The sequence below is a fragment of the Mustela nivalis genome (genome assembly GCF_964662115.1).
Source record: "Mustela nivalis genome assembly, chromosome: X".
Lineage (NCBI taxonomy): Eukaryota > Metazoa > Chordata > Mammalia > Carnivora > Mustelidae > Mustela > Mustela nivalis.
In genome coordinates this window covers 124,547,953-124,566,510 of record NC_139040.1, presented here as the reverse complement: position 1 = coordinate 124,566,510, position 18,558 = coordinate 124,547,953, and the positions used below count along the sequence as shown (strand labels likewise).

General features: G+C 43.6%; 1 protein-coding gene across 8 annotated transcripts in view; it reads left to right on the top strand.

The window, feature by feature from the left end:
* Positions 1–18,558, top strand: part of FRMPD4 (FERM and PDZ domain containing 4) — an 849,154-nt gene that overhangs the window by 736,951 nt on the left and 93,645 nt on the right. The gene's annotated exons all lie outside the window — the stretch shown is intronic.

Here is an 18,558-nt window from a genome sequence, read left to right as displayed (position 1 = left end):
CTTTTCTTCCTGTAGCTTTATAGATCATTTCTTTAAACTTGGTGTATTAAAATTTCATTATGATGCATCCAGGTGGGAAGGTACTTTTATCGTCAGGCTAAAGGCTCTCCAGCTAAGTTCTCTGGGTCCTTCAGCTCAAAGACTGTTCAGAATCATTTCTTTGGTGATTCCTTTCTCCCTGTTGTTTGCACTTTTTGATTTTAGAAATTCTTACCAATTTTGTATTAGCTTTCCTGAATTGATCATATGTAATTTTCTTTGGTTTCCTTTATATTTCTAACACCTTGTCTTGTTATTCAGATGTCTGAAGGGTTTTGTTTAAATGTATCCTTCAAGCTTTCTGTTGAATTCAATATGAAAGTATACATTTACTTTTCAAGAGCACCTTGTCATTCTCGCATTCCCTCCCTATTTCTGTTTTCGATAAAGTGCCGCAGTGGGCATCCTTGGGTATACGGCTCTCCCCAGCTATCTTATAGGATACAGGCCTAGAACCAACACTGCTGAGACACATAATATGTGCATGTAAATTCTGGAAGCTCATGAGGGCCCTTCAGAAACAGGTTGCACCAGCTTACATTTTTACTTCAAGGGGGGGAAAGTGGCATATCAGTATTTCACTTTGCATTTCTCAATGAGAAGGAGTGACTTTCAGAACATTATTAGCCCTTTGTATTATTTTCATCTATGTCCCTGATCATATAAGTCACCGTTTTTTACTGGATTATCTTTGGTTTTTGAATTGTACAAACTCTTTATCTATTACGTATTCATATATTTGTCCATTGTCTATGTTGCACACATCTTCCAGCATTTTCTCTTATAACTTGGCTTATGCTTTTGCCCTCTTAAATTTCTACGGAGTTGAACCTATTTGTCTTTTCCTTTGTAGCTTTTAGATTTCACATTATACTTGGAAATTCCCTTCCTGCCACAAGACTCTAGATGTATTCTTTAGTATGTTAAGAAGGAAAACAGCAACAATAACAACAACAAAATTCAACTGAGTAAATTTGAAGATCTAATTGGCCTTATTCAGTGACTCATGAATCAGGCAGCACTCCATCCAGCAAATAGAAAGGGACTCCAAAGTGCTGCACAAAATGAAAGGCTTTTATGGAAAGAAGGGGGCAGGAAAAAGAAATTTCTAGCAAAGAGTAGGTTGTTGCAGACAAAGCTTCCTTCCTAAGGGGGATAGGCAGGGTCTATGAGGTAGATTACCCCCACTAGCGCTGATCAGGTAATCTCAAATTGAGTGCAAAGGTTACATTCCTGGAAGAGGCTGGAACTGCAGTAAGGTTCTGTATTCAGTCTTGGTTTGCTGATCTGGGGCTTAGCACAAGTGACTCCATTTTGAGCTTGTTGTTTCTTTTTTTTAAGAAATATTTTATTGTAGTACTTTCTTTTTTATTTAAAGATTTTATTTGTTTATTTGAAAGACAGAGATCACAAGTAGGCAGAGAAGCAGGCAGAGAGAGAGGAAGGGAAGCAGGGTCCCTGCTGAGCAGAGAGCCAGACATGGGGCTTGATCCCAGGACCCTGGGATCATGACCTGAGCTGAACGCAGAGGCTTTAACCCACTGAGCCACCCAGGCGACCCTCTAGTACTTTCATAACTTAAATGTGGCCACTCAGCCCCTCTGCACCCTCAAGTATAAATGGTGAAAATATTACCCAGCTAGTAGGTTTGTTGTGAGAATGAATGTGACAATGCAAGTGTGTTGTCAACAGAAGTACTTGGCAAGCTCGGGCCTGTTCGCAGTATCTGCTGCTTTTATGGTAATGATTCTTTTTTTTTTTTTTTTTCAGGGCTTAGCTCAATGCCTGATCAAAAGCCTGATGTAAAAAAGTAGATGAAGTAGCATACTTAGTATACTTAGTATAAGTATACTATACTTAACTTATACTTAGTATAAGTATACTAAGTATAAAGTATTGAAGGGAAGGGCAACTCCCTGTGATGAAGAGAGAAGAGCAGGAAGTTCTAATGCCCTTTCGTAAAGGTGAAGAAGGACTGAGGCAAAATCTCCCAGTTTCATCCTGTGTCTTTGATTTGTTTACCGCCATGATTTGTGTGGCCCAGAATATAAGTGTCACACTAATAAAAGCTGAAAATACTTTTTAGCCCTTAAATTGAGTTAAATGAATGTTATTGTAACAAGTTAATTAGGCATACATAAAATTGCTAAATATGTCATTGAAAATGCCTATCTTTCATGTTTTGTCAAACATCAGTTATGATCATAAGAAAGCTGCATCTTGTAGAATGGATACTGCTGATACATGTTAATTATTTTTTAAAATAATTGAGTTCTTTTAAAGTTCCCATATGCAGGGATGCCTGGGTGGCTCAGTCAGCTCATATGAGCCTTCAGCTCATATGATCCCCAAGTCCTGGGACAGAGCCCCGCATCGGGCTCCTTACTCAGCGGGGAGCCTGCTTCTCCCTCTGCCTGCTCGTCCCCCTACTCATGCTCACTCTCTCTCTCTCTTTCTGCCTCTGACAAATAAATGAATAAATAAAATCTTTAAAAAATTTTTTTTAATTTTAAATTTCAGGATGCTTTTAAGCACGCATGTCCTCTGAATGTTTGAGCTATTCTGAGTTTATCCAAATGAATTTTTTTTTAATCCAAATGAATCTTAATGATAGGAAATGAAGTAAAATTTTTCCCAAAGTTCCCTTAATAAGACGAAAGGCAAATGGAAATTGCTATAGCCAAGGGTCCATAAAAGATACTTGGTTTAGACTCCAGATGTTCAGGTGGTAATTTTCCCAAGTCTCATCAGATGCAATCTGTGTTGGATCAGCACAATAAAATAAAATAAAACAATGAAAAGCAGTTTCCTTTGTCCTGTCATCGATGGTACACCAGTTCTCAACAGGGCGATATACACTAGAGGCTGAGCTGTGTGCCTCTAATCTGTATGTTTTTCAATCCTTGAGACTGTCCTGGGTTCGTGCTAAAATAATGGCAAGTGTTGTATCCAAGCCATGAAGTTGTTTATCATCAAGAATTGCTGTTGCCTCCCTTCCATGCTTCTCCATCTGGAAACTCGGATTCTCAAGATGGTCCCAGGGAAGCAGGTGCTTCATCAGAGGTTGTCACCGAGGCAAGCTGTGGTGGGCATGGCTGCAGAGTACCAGGTAGAAGGAGGCTGGCTGTCTCTTCCGTCTCTTGAGCTCCCTCCTTGGATGTCTCCCACTGACCCAGTGCTTTGCCCCAGAATCCCCTGGAATGGCCTTTAAAAGCACAGCTTCCTGGCTAATGCTACATTAACTAATGGGACGAACTGAAGTGTGATTTAGGTTATCAGCTGAATTGGGTCTGGAAAATGAAAGCGTTTTAAGCAAATAGCATTGAAGTAGACATGGAAAATATCAGAGTATTGTACTTTCTTTAATTATTTTGTTTCATAGTTTTGCTTTTTTTTTTAAGATTTTATTTATTTATTTGACACACAGAGAGAGAGAACAAGTATGCAGAGAGGCAGGTAGAGGGAGAAGGGGAAGCAGGCTCCCTGATGTGCAGAGAGCCCGATGTGGGGCTTGATCCCAGGACCCTGAGATCTTGACCTGAGCCGAAAGCAGAGGCTTAACCCACCGGTAACCCCATAGTTTTGTTCTAAAATGGAGCCCGGTGTTAGGATAGTCGCTGTCTTGGAAGATAGTGGCCATTCTCTCAGTGACGATTCTCTTCTTCCTGCTGAAATTGATCACCCTCCCTCTTGATTGGAATCAGAACAAGGAAATCATCTGGTTTTTTCCCAGTCCACTTTTCCTTTTGCTTGCCAGCTCCTCTAGTCTGCTGGGTGCACCCTTCAAACCTTAGGACTACCTACCAAGTGTCGTGGGAGGACCACTGGCGTGCTCTGAAGATCCCTACCTCTGGGTCCTATCCAATAGCTCAGAAGTCAGGGTTGAGAATTACAAGGTTGGGCTTACTGCTACATCCTTTTCTAACATGGTTATTCCGATGTAGTCTCCAGGAAGAGATATGCCTCGTGGTATCCGAAATGTTGTATAGCCTCGTCTCAAATTCAATTCACACTGACTTACATTTACCCCAATGGCACACTGTTTATACAGATTACTGTCAAGCATATGATTCTGAGCATTTATTGTGTGGCTACCTTCCTATATTACCTGTCTTTTAAATGAGTAATCACCAATAAATCTCAATCTCAGGTTCCTTGGGAGACATGCCTATTTGGCTTGATGGTATGAGGTGAGCTTGAGAACTACCAGCTCTGCTGAGCCCCTCAATCAACCCAAGGATGTGACTTGATTATTATTGCCTCTGACACATTAGAGTGTCGTTAACATAAAAGTCATCTCTTAAACACATTGAACTGAACTCAATTAATGTAATTGATTACCAGCCTAGCTGTAGGGATTTTTCAGCTTTAGGGAAACTGACAAACATTTTTGCCCTTTTAGATCCTACAATTAGATTCACAAGGCACAGTCAATATGCATTCTGCAGGCGCTGAATTCATCATCTTTAACGATGATAAAAATCTGGGTAGATGAGCTGGCTGTTGATAAAGACTAATTGTTGAAATGGTTTTCAATAGTGGTATTGACAAATAGAACTAAGTCCTTGAAAGATGAAGTTGATCATGAATTAATGGAACCTCTTCTGGATGTGAATTTATACCAGCCCGAATAGGTCCCTCATTTATTGCATCTCATTTGCTAAAGCTGAAGGCATGACGAGAAAAATGTATCTGTCTGGGTTCTGTTTAAACTGTGTAGTCCTTTGAACTATGACCCTCAAAATGAATATTACTGATTCATAAGTAAAATTAATAGTGTGTGCATTCAAGTTAATATTTAAGAACTGTATTAACCTTCTTTTCTGAGACCTTCTACTTTCATCTCCTAGAACGTGGAGAGAATTTCAAATCTACAAGTGGTAGATTTTAGAGCCTCCGACCTTTGCAGGAAGGATGTACTCTTGCTTACATAAAGGGGCTGGGAGTGGTACAGGGCAGCCTTCTAACATGGCTAATGGTTTTCTTCTTTAACCTTATTTGTCCTTGATACCACTCGCTCTCCTAAACTTTCTTCCCTATTACCCAGCAAGTAACACGTACAGTTGTCCCAAACACCAGTCTCTTTAATGTCTCTGTGGCTTTGCCTGCTCTTCCCTTGGATTGGAACATAATTTCCTTCCTTAGCCATCTGGTATTTACCTCCTCATATCTCTAGACTCTACTCATGGTCATCTTCTCTGTGAGGTACTTCCTAGTCCCCCGACTGCGTAGGCTGATTACCCCCATGGAATGTGCCCCCAGAGTATGGCGTATATCCTTCCTTGGCACCTGCCTCCAGCAATCTGTTGGACTCAGATGTTTTTATCTGTAGCTTCTCCTACTGGACTGGAATTTCCTTCAGGACATAGAACCATGGAGAACTTCACATTCCATTGAACTACAACTTTTTTCAGTAAAGGAATGAATGTATGAGTAGACCAATGGCAGGGAAACTGTCCTCTCAAGACCATTCTACCTCCTTTCCCTCTCCCTGGGATCTTCTACACGGCTAGCCTCCCAGCTGAATCCCTCACTTCATCCAGGTCTCAAGTCACCTCCTCGGAGAGGCCTCTGCTACCATCTCATGCAACCCATCCACCCCCTTTCACGCTCGATCCTGCTGTATATATATATATTTTTTTTTACGTAAAATCATATCAGCCACCAATAATATGAGATATGGTTTATGTTTGATTTTCATCACCTCTGTCTCTCCACTAGAAGAGGGGCCGACAAACGTTTTTCTGTAAAGGACCAGGTAGGAAATATTTCAGGCTTTGTGGGCCAGAAAGCTTCTGTTACCATTAGAACTGCTGCCTTGGTACCGTGAAAACAACCACAGTATATTAATAGAAGGGCATGGCTTTGCTCCAATAAAGCATTATTTATTAAAGCAGCCAGAGGCCAGATTTGGCCTGTGGGCTACAGTTTGCTGCCACCTGGGCTAGAAGAGAAGCTTGTGGGTCTGAATCACAGCCACATCCGGGTACCAGACACATAGAAAGGTTCCACTAAATAGTTGTTGAATTAAATAACAGAAGAGCCTGATTTTGACTGAATTTGCAAAGTCAGTGGCTGTTAGCCTGGGAGGAAAGGATAGACAAAAATCTCCTGGCTAGCCTGTTGACTCCTCTAAGTCATAAAAATGGCTGGTATGTGGGTAATACTGACGAAAGATAGTTTACTGAGAACTTCTACAGAGACAACCAGAGAAAATGCTTCAGTTAGGACAAAAGGAAATTGTTTTTCATTTAAATTAGGGAGTTAGAAATGAATTCTATGGCAGTCAATCCAGGAAGCTAAAGTCTTCATTGTATTTAAAGGTTTATATGTGGAAAATGCATTGCATCCAGAAAGAAGTATTTATTTAATCGGTATTTGGGATTTGTTTGTGCTTTAAGAACTGTAGGTGTAAATATAGGTATGGTTGATGTATTATAAATAGTATTAATTGAATAATTGATCTCAGTATTGCTCTCAGTGCAGAAATGATTATTGCTCTTGGCTAAGCATTAGAACAGAACTTCTAATCCTATTTTCCAATTGGAGTCTGGATGCGGACGTTCCTCATCAGTTCATTGCCAAGGGTGTGATTCCTAGGACTCAGCAGGTGTCTACATTGGAGAGAGGGATGGTGTGGTTGAATCCTGGCAGAGAATGGATAGATGGAGGCACAGATAAAGAAATCAGTGAGTCCCACTGAGGCACCCAGGGACCACCGACTAGCCGCACCTGGGACAGCACCACTACGTGCTGTCGCCTGCAGGGACTGAAGCACCCATCGCACAGAGCAGGCAGAGAAGGAAGCAGGCTTGGAGCTGGGACCTCAGGTAGAGCGGTTGAGTTCATGTGTATGGAGCTTAAAAGAGGGGAAAATGAAGTAAACAAACAAAACTCAAAGCAGGAAAGATGTGGAACCTTGGGCTGTAACATAGTTCAATATCTAAGGAAACTGAATTTACTCTAGGTAGGGGCTATGAACAATTATTTTAATGCAGAAAAGATTAGGAGATCACAATTTCTTTTTTAATTTTTAAAGATTTTATTTATTTATTTGAGAGAGAGCAGAAGCAGAGGAAGGAACAAAGGGAGAGGGAGAAGCAGGCTCCCCGCTGAGCAAGGAGCTCCCAATGCGGGGCTCGATCCCAGGACCCTGAGATCATGACCTGAGCCGAAGGCAGATGCTTAACTGACTGAGCCACCTAGGTGCCCCAGGAGACCACAATTTCTTGATTAAATAGAACCGTTAGCTGAAACCTTTAATTCTGTGATTTCTTTGCCATCTTCTTTTAACTTCTGTCAGACATTCTCAGTCATCAGGGGTGCCTGGGTGGCTTGGTCGGTTAAGCATCCAACTCGTGATTTTGGCTCAGGTCTTGATCTCTAGGTCATGGGATCAAGCTCCTGCACAGGGCTCTGTGCTCAGCGGGGAGTGCCCTTGAGATGTTCCCCGTCCCCTTCCCCTTCCCCACTCACATGCTCGTTCTCTCTCCTTCTCTCTCTCAAATAAATAAATAAGACCTTTAAAAGAAAGAAAAAGTTCTTAGTCATCAAGGGACCCTTACTGCCCAATCACTTTTTCAAATCCTTTGTGTAAAGATTATAAAATCTTGAAATTTACTAAGTGTGGCTAATCATCCCTCTAAAAGTATGTCCTTTTTAAAAATCAGTTCATGTTTTTTAAAATATCTCCATGCTGTACCTATTTATTTAATTATTTTTCATCAACTCTACACCCAACGTGGGGCTCGAACTCACAACCCCGAGATCAAGAGTCACCTGCTCTGTCAACTAAGCCGGCCACATGCCCCAACCCAGTTCACGTTTTTCAATATTATCTTAGGTCACGGTTTCTCACAACTCATAGTTGGAATTTACAAACCCATGGGATTGTTTTCACTTTCCAAATATAAAACTATAAAAGAAATTTTCAAAGAATACACATTAATCACAGAGATCTATACAGCAGACCCTGGGAGTGGGGGAGGGGCACCCCCTGCATCTTCAACCCTCTGCTTCCATCGTCTCCTGCTCTAAAGTGTGGATAGACTCCAATTTGATGGAAACAAATTTTCAGACCTAAAGTGATGATTTTAACAGCTTGAGAAAGGCTTCGCTCATTGTTATCAAGTCTTTTGTTCAAAAGTGGATTTTCGTGTAGGTACAAAAAAATAACGGTAATCATTCAAGATGGAATGTTCTTCCCTGCCCTGCCCTGCCCTGTAATTCGTTATGCTCTGTAAACGACAGATACCAATTGAAACTTAGAAAGATCTGGAGTGGTTAGGTTTCCAACCTCTAAAGGTTCAGTCTTTTGGAGCCCAAAGCTGGAACACATGTAATAACCATCAGTTCATCTGACCCAAACCTGGGGCCACTCTGTTTCATCTTGTTTGCTGGGATTCGCAAGGATTAGACAAGCGGAATGAAATGTACCATTTCCCATCAGCATGTTAACTTCATTTGTAGGTTTCTAAACTTGATTCGGAATAGATTGGAACGTGAGAGCTGGGCTTTTTTTAAGAGCTGTGCTGAGCTTTGTAATATCCATGATTCTGTCTGTCATGTTTGCATATGTAAAACACTTTTTGGGCTCACACGATAAATCAGATTATACAGAACAGAAATCTCCACATTTTTTGCTTTTGTACTCCATTCCCATTATAGATTTTATTTATTTATTTCAGAGAGAGAGAGAGGTAAGAGCACAGGCATGAGTAGGGGCGGGGCAGGGAGCAAGGCAGAGGGAAAAGCAGACTTCCTGCTGAGCAGAGATCCTGATGCAGGGCTCGCTCCCAGGACCCTGGGACCATGACCAGAGCCAAAGATTGACGCTTAACCTTAACCATCTGAACCACCCAGGAGCCCTCCATTCCTATTACCAAAAAAGGCTTTGAACATGTAAACTCCGAATATGTGTTAATTTATATGTAATTTATACGTATATACACCCACGCCACAGTAAAGAGTATGTTATGGAAAGCATGAAGCACATGTGAAAAAGGTATTAAAATGGAATGTTAACATGAGATGAGATGAAGGCGGGGTATATTTTTTAATCACTTGTAAACACACTGTTATTGCTGCATTCCAAATTCTGTAATATTTTCATGACAGCAGCATGATTGAGGATGCTTATTTATTTTTGAGCACTGTCATTTACCACATTGTTGAATAAAAATTTGAGGGTCTGGGATGCCTGGGTGGCTCAGTGGGTTGAAAGCCTCTGCTTTCGGCTCAGGTCATGATCCCGGGGTCCTGGGATCGAGTCCCGCATCGGGCTCTCTGCTCAGCGGGGAACCTGCTTCCTCCTCCTCTCTCTCTCTCTCTGCCTGCCTCTCTGTCTACTTGTGATCTGTCTGTCAAATAAATAAATTTTTAAAAAAACTTGAGGGTCTGTTTGCAAGTTCAGCTTATGGCTTTACTTGGTTTTACTCACTGTCATCGGAAGCAGAAACCTATCAAGAGGCAACAGGACAGAACGTCTCACCAGCTTGCTCACTGTTTTCCATTCTCATCTCTGCAAGTCAGTTTGCCAAGATTCGGCCAGAAAGCTTCCACGTTCCTTGTTGTCCCTCAGCTGTTCTCACAAACCAAATGGGAGATGTTACTTGGTATTATATTTAACAAATGAGTTCACACACCAATGAAATGCTTCACTTGAGGATTTTTGAAAGGGTTGGAAAAATCCATTTCCAGGTTTTCAAAGGCTGCTGTTTTTATAGATATGTATTTGCATAATTTTCAGTAAAACAAGCACATAACGGTAGCATCATTTTTAAACATCTGTTTCCCTGCATTCTTAACACACACCCAGATTTCTTTTAAAATTGAAGTTACTCTCTCCTTCATTATTCTGATAGCTCCTTTACTCTGAAGAGACAACCTCTGGATGACAAAAAATTTAAAGGCTTTGGTTCAAAACCAACCATTTTATTGACATGCTAAAGCACTTGTTTCTTTGGTTCCTTGGCTTGCGTTCAGTTCTTTCCAGAGGCAGGCATCTCTAAATGTACCTGGAAGCCTTGTTTGTTCCAGCTGAAGCATCGACTCCACCAGTTTATACTTTTCTCTGTTTGCGCCAGGATCAGAGCATCCTAAGAATTGTCATTTTCTAATAGGGTCTGGTATCCTGTCGGCTCAACAGCCAGTGTTTTTCTTGTTCAAAGTGTTCTTCTATACGATCATACAAAATTCAGAGTTCTCTTTGTTGAATTCTTTAAAATTGACTATTGAGATATCCTTATTGAATAGCATTAAATCTATAAATTAGCTTAAAGAGAGCCGAGATTTTTAAATTTTGTCTACCCATTAGGAAGTCCCGTTTATTTCAAACTCTCATAAAATTCTCCAGGATTTTTCTAAACAGTTTGTGTCTTCTCCGTTAAGCATTCGGGATTCTGTTAGCTTCGCGAGTACTGTGTAAGCTTCCAAGCTTGACCAAACAGTTGGAAATCTTTAAATGCTCCTGCCGTGTTGTGGAATTGAGTGACAGTGGCCTGTGGAATTGATTAGTGAAGGTTGAGCTCTTCTGAACCCACAGTATGAATATTCATGAAGGCAGAAAGCATGAGACCCAGTATGTTATGTGAGCTGGAAATACATTATGTACAGTTATTTACTTTTATATTAAATTCAACTCCTCTTCAGTGGCAGCGTATGGTTGAGCCTTTTTGATCCCTGAGGCCAGAGGCCCAGATTTGCTTTCAAAAAATGGGTTTTGAGTGTAAAAACCCATCGATCGTGAAAGGGGTGGAATGCCCTGGACGTTCTCGGTTCGGGGCGTTTCGATCCGTATTAGCGGGAGTTCCCAGATCTCCTAGCATGATGTCCCTGCTCAGGACGGTTTCTCTCCAGGCTTAGTCACTGCCCTCCCGGTTCTCCTCGCTCCTTCCTCAGAGCTTCTGTTTACTCACAGTTGTTGTTCTCTCACACGGCACAGACTAGTCATGTGTTGAAAGAAAATCAAGAAAGTCACGTGTGAATATCATATTACACTCCCGCTGGTTGTCAATTCAAACATAATCACATCAATACTCAAATGTCCTCTGGATGTGTGCCAAGTTGAGATCTGAGCAGACCTCTCTGGTCTTCAGTGCACGGTCCTGCTCCAAGGTACCCTGGCCCAAGACTGAGGAGGTCCCTGAAGTTCACGGGCTGCCATTTCTTTAGGCCCAACCTGTGGATCTTGGTGTTTCGCTAGAAATAGCACCAACACCCGAAGTTTCTGCCACCTCACAGGACCCTTTGCCATTGCCTCCTTAGTGGAGTTGCTCAGGGATGGTCACCAGGCTGTCTTCTTCATTAGACCCCGTAGAGGACCAAACCCAGTGAGAAGCCAGCAAACACTTTTTTCAGGATGTCACTTTGGTACACACACATCACTGTAATCTGGACCTGCTGAAAACCCATCCTGTGGTCTCATCTACTTCCGGAGCTCCCTCAGCTGTCATCTGTCAACTTGAATAATCCATACTTCTGAGTTGTTGTGGTTTTTTTTTTTTCCTTCCTTCTTCTTGTTCTAGGGAATTCTGGTTTGCCTAACTTAGAACTTTTGTTCAGAGCTTTTCTTATTAGGCTCCCTCACAGGCCACAGGAGGGCTTAGGAATTTTTACCCTTGCACTGCTACCCATGTGCATTCAGGGGTATGAGAAAGTCATGAAGAAGAGATTATAGCATTCCTGTGGATGTCCTGTCAACTGCGATAATGAGGCGGGGGTTAGGGACAGTTTCCTTTGGAAGTGTCTGTCGTGTTTGTGAAATGTTAACATCCGGTCATAAATGGTGTGGACAATAGGGTTGGTAGAATCCAAGGCGAACTCTGGAATTCCAGGGGTTTTAACCAATAGAAATCACTGTTTAATGATTGTATGAGTGAGCTTTTGGTGCCTAACAAGCATCTCCCAAATTCGGTGTCACGCCATCATTACTTACTAGCTCATATTTGGCCAGCTGCTCTAGGCTGGGGGGCTGGGAAGCTCCGCTCGCTCCACGTGGCTCCTTCCTGAGCTGCCAGCTCTGGTTTGTTCCACGTGCGTGGTGACGATAAAGGAGCAAGAGCACAAGACCAGATACAAAGGTGTTTTTTGTTTGTCACACCTGGGCTCTGCCGTGTGCTCGCTTTGCACAGTAAGGTGTTAACTGAGTCAAGGGACAGCGAAATGTGAACTGCATGCAGTGGGAGGCTCTGAAAGGCACGTGGCATAGCGTGGCCAGTCACATCCTGGGCTGCAAATGAAGAATAATTCAGTTGGTCACAGAGACCAGTACTAGCGAGGTGAACATGGAATATCTTGACGTGTAATGCTATCACGTAATCCCAGCTGGCCTCCCCTTGCAGAGTCACAATGGCAATGGCCTTCTTGAGTAGAACTTGGGTGCACCTGTTCGTTCATACTTCTTTTCATTCCAGTCTTACCTACCTATGTATCCGACCTGCCACCATGTTTCTACAGTTTTTAATTTGACAACACAAGTAATAACTTCCAAATTTAGTTTTTCCCACCAGAGTCTTTCCCTTCCGCACATATTCCATAAAAGGACATCACTGTCTCTGATAAGTGCATATAAAAATGGAATCACTTTGGGTCTTCTTATAGCATTCTATCTACCAGTCAAAGTCAGTTCTTGTGATATGCTGAGTGTATCCGTCTTTGACTTCTGTGGAGGAAGAAAGTCTCCCAATACTTTAGGAAAGCCCTTTCCTTTTGTTATGGGGGCGGGGGTTGGACAGCAAGATCACCATCATTCCTTTAAAATGAATCTGTCAGGAACAGGGTGATTATTCATTGAATCTCGGTGGGCACGTTTTCCATCTCAATTAACAGAGCCTGGATTTTTAGGTCTCTGATTCCTGGCCTGTGTGTGTGTGTGTATGTGTGTGTGTGTGTGTGTGTGGTGTATGTGTTGCAGAAGGTTGGAGCTCATCAGTTGTCTTCTTGCAGCGTTAGCATGAGAATTCACTGAAGCATGTCGAGCAGGTAAAAAAAGGTGTTGCTTTCTCAGCTCATTGTGAAAGGACTCAAGCATCTTTATGAAAAATACTGCAAGGTGAGAGCCAAAAACGTGCTTACCTTAATCCAAACCACCAAATGATGTTTCATGGGGGCACATTTTTGTGTAGAGCCGTTCCTGCTGGAAAAAAGACAGGTTGATTATTTTTAGATAATTTATTCTGAAAATACCACCTGTTGCACAAGAATAATAATGCCATTGGAAGGTTATCCTCAAGTGCAAACAAAACAAGAAGAATGCAAAAAATGAAAATGCTGCAGCAAACACCGACCACAAAATACACGTTCAGTTGTGGGTCTCAATGTTACTTGGGTGCGGAAAGAACAATGAAGGGATGTAGACCAATGTCACACTCTCTGTGGACACAGCTGGTGGCAGCATCTCCATCTCCTCTGTCCCTTAGAACTGAAGTGGCGCTTCTCATTTTCCCCGTGACGTGGGTTCCTTCCCAGCCCTGGACTGCATGTTCACTTAGAGTTCTAGAAACATGGCCAAGAAAAATTTACTGATTCAGTCCTTAGAGAGCCTGGATTTTATTCTTTCTTCTTTGGTCTGTATTCTGGCATACTTATACTTGTGTTTATTGTGTCATCGCACTTGATAAGATTTTTCAAATGAAAGTTCTCAGAGCTTAGCTACGATTTGGTGAGACAATTCATCGGGCGTTGGGCTATCGACATTTGAAATGATACTGGGTTTGTGTTCATATTTTAAGAGTGAATGTGTTCGTAATATCTGAAATCTTTTCCTTTCTATTCATTGACCTCGAGAGATAAAAATAACATGTCGCTTTTTTAAAAAAATATTTATTTGACAGACAGAGATCACAAGTAGGCAGAGAAGCAGGCAGAGAGAGAGGAGGAAGCACGCTCTCTGCCGAGCAGATACCTGATGTGGGGCTCGATCCCAGGACCCCGGGATCATGACCTGAGCTGAAGGCAGAGGCTTAACCCACTGAGCCACCCAGGCGCCCCCACATTGCCTTTTTTTTTTTTTAAGATTTTATTTATTTATTTGACAGAGAGAGAGAAAGAGAGGGAAAGCACAAGCAGAAGGAACAGCAGGCAGAGGGAGAAGCAGGCTCCCTGCTGAATGGGGAGCCCAGTGTGGGACTCGATCCCCAGACCCCGGGATCATGACCTAAGCCCAAGGCAGATGCTTAACTGAGCCACCCAGGTGCCCGGCACATCACTTGTTGAATGCTGATTACATGCCAGACATTTTTTTTTAAGATTTTATTTATTTATTTGACAGAGAGAGATCACAAGTAGGCAGAGAGGCAGGCGGTGGGGGGAGGGGTAGCATGCCCCCCCGCTGAGCAGAGAGCCCAATGTGGGGCTCCATCCCAGGACCCCAGGATCATGACCTGAGCCAAAGGCAGAGGCTTAACCCACTGAGCCACCCAGGCACCCCATGCCAGACATTTTGCTAAATGCTTCACTTCTATTCATTCATTTCATCTTTGCAGCTGTCCTAAGCCATGGTGACTGCTCATATTGCCATTACGCAGATGGAGAAACGGAGGCATAGAGTCAGGAAGTAGTTCTTACACGTCGCACTGCTAGGAAGTAGGGGTGGGAGCTGCAGAGTTGGGCTTCAGAGAGTCCGGCTACAAAATCTGCCCGCAAACGACCCTATGAGTCTCACACTTGCCCTGTACTTGGGCAGGAACATTTGTGTGTTTCTTGTGGAAACCATAAAGGGTTAGCTGTTCGCAACCAAAATGGCTCCTGTGATTTGCACACATCAAGACGTAAGAGTTGCACTAGACGATGTGCTGATATGTCCTTCCTCACTTCAATGTCCTCCGTGAGCAGGAAGGAGGTTTCAGAATAGGAATCCCAGCCCTGTCGAAGTGGTCTCCAAATATGTTAAAAACCCAATGATTTCTTGCCATCCCCGCCGCTCTCACTCTGGTCCAGGCCCCCATGTATTTTGTCAGGATGGACCCCACGGGCCCTGTAAAGCTCTCCCTGCCCCCTGCCCTGCCCAGCCTCCTCCTGTCTGCCCTCGGTAAGGGCCGCTCGCAATCACTTCTCCACTCGGAACCTTCCAAAGGCTGCTGGGTTCACTCAGCACAAAACACAAAGCCCCTCCAAGAGGCTGTGTCACACATACACATACACACACACACACACACACACACACAGGTCCTTTATTTACCCCTGAGTCCCTCAGCGCCTCCCCATCGTCCTACCACTGGCCTTCCCGCTGTCCCTTAGGCACACTCTCCCCAGGCACAGCCTGTCTCAGGACCTTTGTCCCTAGAGGCTCCTGTCCCTGAAATACTCCTCCTCCCCCAGATGTTTATCCGACCCCTGCTAGAAGCCCAAAGTGTCCCCTTCTGGCATTATTTTTCTCCACGTGCTTATAAAGACCTGATATGCGATACATTTTACTAATTTCTTAGATCATTTTCTGTCTCTGAATACCAGAGTGAACATTTTATTATTTTTATTCGGCTTTGATTCCCATTGTATCCCTGGAAGCGAGAAGCCTGTGGGCGTTCAATAAGTATTTGTTGACTAAATGAATGCATTATGGAGTTGTTTCGGAGAATTAAATGAACTAACATATGGAAATACTTTCAAAAATTGCTTAGCATGAAATTAGTGTTTAATAAATGTCAGGTATTCATAAGATAATAATATTAGAGTTATTGAATGAATGATGAATCAAAATTGGAGACTATTACTTTATCATGCGGTGGAAAGAGGATAATCAAGTTATAAATGCTTTAAATATCCTAACTTACATTTGCAGTAGAGGCTGGAGGAGGTGGTCTGGGGCATCATTTGTGCTCTCTTGTCCTACTCCCTAGAAGGAGAGCTAGATGCCACATTTCCCTGAGCAGGAAGTGGTCCCCAGTCCTCGGTACACTTTGGAATCACCAGGGGATTCTTTCAAGATTAACCCTGCCTTGTACCCTCAGATATTCTGATATGATTGGTCTGGAGGGAAACCTGGGCATTAGGACTTTTGAATCCTCTCCGGGTGATTCTGATGTGCAGCCAAGGCTGGGAACCCGTGCCAGAAGCTTTTCACAGACTGGCAGTGGCACGGGGCAAAGCTTTCCCCTGTCCCTTCTACCCTGGCAACGGGAAGTTCTGCCAGCCGGGGTCCAGGTCTCTGTTCTGCAACACGGGACACCATGAGCAGGTCAGTTCACTTCCACCACCTTCTTCATTTAGAATATGTCTTCCGGGGGTTATGGTGCAAATGACTAGCTTAAGACCAAACCCTAAAACTATGGGAATCCCCTTCCCTTTTTTCCCCGTTATTCCGTCTGGGGCCAGCAGGAGAGCCCCATTTACAAAGGTAGCCTAAGGACAGCGTGCTCAGAGGGACGCCTGGGTGGCTCAGTCCGTTAAAGATCTGCCTTTGGCTCAAGTCATGATCCCAGAGTCCTGGGATCGAGTCCCAGATCGGGCTCCCTGCTCAGTGGGGAGCCTGCTTCCTCCTCTGCCTGCAGCTCCCACCTCCCTTCATCCCAAGTGTGTGACCTGCCCTTGTAGCCACATCTAAACTCTGGGTCCAGAGAGACCTCTCCTCCCCGCTGACCTACGGTGCAGTCACTCTGAGCCCGCACACGTCTAGGATGGCAGTGGGACGTTGGAATGGGACACCACCAAGGCCAGCTTCTTGGGTGCGTGACCCAGGCAGTAACACAGGGCCCTGACCTGGGTTTCACATTCTGCTGTCTTGAGGTTCTGAATTAGGTTCGGGTGACAGTGTGTGCGTTTTGATTTTGCACTGTCAGTGCAGATTATGTAGCTGGTCAAGCGTGTGACACTTAGGAGACCTGGTGTGAGTTGCACCTGGCTTACCTCTGAGAATCGTGTGACCTTGACCCAGTTACTCTTCTGTGTTTGGCATTTGCACTGAGGAGGTCGTGGGGTCAAACTGCCGTTCCTGTGGGGTGTTCTGAAGATAACATCGGGTAACAGATGAGTGTCAGCGTGCAACGTGTAACACATTAGCTCTCGACAAACACTTCTCTTTTTCTGAGCCTTTCAGACTGCGAGCTGCTAAATCGAAGACGTGTCCTTTCTGAGTAAAGGGGAATTTTAAACTTTTATTTTCTTAGTCGGTGGTACATGCCTACAGAACAGACCCTGGAGGGTTTCCATTCGTTCTTCTCAACTCTTATTAATTACACAAAAAGACCACAGAATTCGTCCTTCTCAATCTTCTTTCCCCCTCCCCATTTGAACAATGTGTTGTCCACATGGCATATAGAATAGCATCTTTTGAGGTATTTCAAAATGGTCTTCTTTTCCTTATTGAACATTAGAGAGCAAAAAAAATTGAATGAAGTCCACATCATTGAAATAACAGTGCCTGCATTCCTTACAGGAGGGCGCTGGTGTTCAGACTAATAGCTCTTCGCTCACAAAAGGCTACACTGGCTGCAGTCTGTGAGCGAAGCCTTCATGAAGAGTGCGGGGAGTTGGGGTTTGACCCGACACTCCAGCATATGAGGCCTCGGCCCTGGGAACCAAGAAGCCACTATTGACTTCGGCTTCCTTCCTGGGATAGGCAGATGGTAACACCAGCCTCGCTATTCCCAGATTGTTCGGGGCGTCAAATACGATACTTGTGGATGCATTTTGAAAATTTTTGAATGCCACACCTATTTTGAGGTTTAAATGATGTTTTTTAAAGAGTTTATTTATCCATTTGACAGAGAGAGAGAGAGAGAGAGAGAGAAAGAGACCATAAGTGGTAGGGAGGGGCACAGGGAGAGGGAGAAGCAGGCTCCCTGCTGAGGAGGGAGCCCATCGCGGGGCTCCACACAAGGACCCCGCGATCATGACCGGAGCTGAAGACAGACACTTAATTCGCTGAGCCACAGGCGCCCCTTGAGTTTAAATTACTGATAAAACTTCTGAAGTTAGATGTGAACAAAGAGATTCATTTAAATCAGTTGAAAATTTCTCCAGAATATAAATGCCAGGAGTTAGTTTCCCATCTTTTTTGGAAGGGGGAAATGTGGTCGACACCAGAATAACCTTATCACCACCGGAATGATCCCCATCCCTTCAGTTTCATGGGAGCCAGAAGCTGTAGATCCTACTTACTGAATATCCATAATCTTCTGAGCTGCTTTCTCGGCATATCAGTTATAAATCAATAGTGTTCCGCAGACAGTTCTCTCTCTACATATTCATTCAATGATTGATCGTGAATCCGCCCTGTGACAGCTGCTGCTCTAGGCAGCCGGGATGAATGAGTTAACAAAAGAAACTTCCTTGTCCTCGTGGAGCTTCCTCTCTAGGAGTGTAGACAGCAAAACAATTTTTTTTTTTTTAAAGTGTGTTCTATAGCTCATCAGCAAGTGATTAGTGCTATGAGTGAAAATGTAGAAGAGGGGGGCGCCTGGGTGGCTCAGTGGGTTAAAGCCTCTGCCTTCCACTCAGGTCATGATCTCAGCGTCCTGGGATCAAGCCACGCATCGGGCTCTGCTCAGTGGGGAGCCTGCTTCCTCCCCTCCCCGCACCCCC